Genomic DNA, 2780 nt, shown 5'->3' with positions numbered 1-2780 from the left:
TGTTATTTTCACCTCCCTATGTCTCTGTCTGTCTTTATATGTATATACATTTATACACGTATTATTTTTCACAGTTTCGTTGACATATAACGTATAAGTTTCAGGTGTACAACATGATGATTTGATATATGTATATATATATTTTTTATTTTTTTGAAGTATAGTTGATTTACAATGTCGTTAGTTTCAGGTATACAGCATAGTGATTCAGTTATACATATATGCATATTTATGTATACACACATATATGTATATTTTTCAGATTCTTTTCCCTTATAGGTTGTTACAAAATATTGAGTATAGTTCCCTGTGCTAGACAGTAGGTCCTTGTTTATTGACATATGTATGTATTGTGAAATGATTACCGTAGTAAGTTTAGTTAACATTCATCATTGCACATAGTTCAAAAATCTTTTTATTGTGAAGAGAACTTTTCAGATCTGCTCCCTAAGACTTTTTTTTTTTTTTACTTAAAATTAAAAAAAATTCAGCTTTAACTTCTTCGCATCTCATTTTCTCTATTTGTAATATGTAGTGAGGAGAGGTGGGACAGCTGCTACCTCACAAGGTTGTTGTAAGGATTGAACAAAATAACCCACCGAAAAGGCTTTGTCTAGTGTCTGGCATACAGTGTGTGCTCAGCAAATATTATAATCCCTCCTCACACCCCATCACAGTGCCTTGCAAGTAGTAAATCCCTCAATTGTTAAATGACAAAAAAAAATCAAGAATTTCAATAGAATATTTTAATATATGTTAACACTGATAGTGGTCCCAGGTTATCAACAGGACAGACCATTACCAGGGATATAAGCTCTTTCTTTTTTTTTGTTTTCGGTACGCGGGCCTCTCACTGCTGTGGCCTCTCCCGTTGCGGAGCACAGGCTCCGGACGTGCAGGCTCAGCGGCCATGGCTCACGGGCCCAGCCGCTCCACGGCATGTGGGAATCTTCCCGGACCGGGGCACGAACCTGCGTCCCCTGCATCGGCAGGCGGACTCTCAACCACTGCGCCACCAGGCAAGCCCCATAAGCTCTTTTTTTAAAAACTAATTTTTATTGGAGTATGGTTGCTTTACAATGTTGTGCTAGTTTCTTGCTGTACAGTAAAGTGATCAGTCCTATGTATACAAATATCCACTCTACTCCCTTAGATCTTATTTTCAAATATATAATACAGTATTGTTAACTTTAGTTACCATGCTGTACATGACCCTGATTCTTTTCAACAGCACAGGTTGAGTACTTTGTAGAATGCCCCTCAGTTTGGCTTTATCTGATGTTTCCTCCTGATTAATGCCATTTTGGTGCAAAAGTTGTGGAAGTGGTGTTGTGCTCACCTCTGGGCATGGCTGGGGACTTTTTGGTTCTAGTGTGCGCTTGGATTTTGTCTCACATGGATAAAAAGAAAATGGTGCTAGTTTAACAATGAACACGAAGAGCACTATCTGGGAAGTTTATTGGATTGTGGGTTTGGTAATCTGCGAGGAACATTTAACCCAGTGATTCTTGACCTGGGGTGCCTTTTCTCCTTGGAGAGTTTGATAAAGCTGGAGACATTTTTAATTGTCGTGAATGGGGTCAGAGGGGGCTACTGCCATCTAGTGGGTGGAGGCCAGGGATGCTTGTGAACTTCCTATAATGTGCAGGACGGCCCCCACTGCAAAGAAGGATCTGGACCCAACTGTGCAGAGGTTGAGAAACCCCGGTCTCTGTTTATATGAAACCTACAGAGCTGTCATGCCCCCAGAAAGGCCCAGGTGTTGGTACTATTCCATGAGATTCAGGTTTAGTAAAAATACAGCCACTGGCCAATGAACTCACAAGTGTAGGTAGTGTTCTACATGAGGGGCAAGGTTTTCGCTAACACCACAAGGGTCTCTGGCCCAATGAGTGGAGTTTGATAGTAATACTTGCTACAAATGTATGATTTTAATGTACAAAAGCTCTAAGGAGAGATGAAAACATTTTAAAGATGGCCTGTGTTTTCTTCTGCTTTTCTCCATGATTTCTTAATCTTGGACCTCTCAGGAATTATTTGGCCTTTCTGTTTTCAGGCTAACTTGGTGTATCCTGCTGTAGGATCCTAAAAAGGGAACTCACTCAGTGGGTCTGATCTGGTGGATGCTTGCCCGGGAAGTTCTGCGCGTGCGTGGCACCATCTCCCGTGAACATCCATGGGAGGTCATGCCTGATTTCTACTTCAACAGAGATCCTGAAGAGATTGAAAAGGAAGAGCAGGTGGCAGCTGTGAAGGCTGTGACCAAGGAAGAATTTCAGGGTGAATGGACTGCTCCAGCTCCTGAGTTCACTGCTGCTCAGCCTGAGGTGGTGGACTGGTCCGAAGGTGGGCAGGTGCCCTCTGTGCCTATTCAGCAGTTCCCCACTGACTGGAGCACTCAGCCTGCCACTGAAGACTGGTCTGCAGCTCCCACTTCTCAGGCCACTGAATGGGTAGGAACAACCACTGAGTGGTCTTAAGCTGGTCTTCCACAAACTCTTAAAATGGAAGTAGGTGAACGGAAAATAAACAGTTTTTTTTTTTGCCGTACACGGGCCTCTCACCGTTGTGGCCTCTCCCGCTGTGGAGCACAGGCTCCGGACGCGCAGGCTCAGCGGCCATGGCTCACGGGCCCAGCCGCTCCGCGGCATGTGGGATCTTCCCGGACCGGGGTACGAACCCGTGTCCTCTGCATCGGCAGGCGGACTCTCAACCACTGCGCCACCAGGGAAGCCCCAATAAACAGTTTCTTAAAAAAAAAAAAAAAAAAAAACCAAAAA

At 43.7% G+C, this 2780-nt stretch overlaps 1 pseudogene; it reads left to right on the top strand.

Annotated features, from left to right (window-relative positions):
- The first annotated feature begins 1762 nt into the window (after positions 1 to 1762).
- Positions 1763 to 1923, top strand: LOC136121764 (small nucleolar RNA SNORA62/SNORA6 family; annotated as a pseudogene).
- The last annotated feature ends 857 nt before the right edge of the window (positions 1924 to 2780 follow it).

This window comes from Phocoena phocoena, chromosome 3, assembly GCF_963924675.1.
Source record: "Phocoena phocoena chromosome 3, mPhoPho1.1, whole genome shotgun sequence".
NCBI classification, from domain to species: domain Eukaryota; kingdom Metazoa; phylum Chordata; class Mammalia; order Artiodactyla; family Phocoenidae; genus Phocoena; species Phocoena phocoena.
Note: the sequence above shows the minus strand (reverse complement) of the source record. Positions and strands in the feature narration are given on the sequence as shown.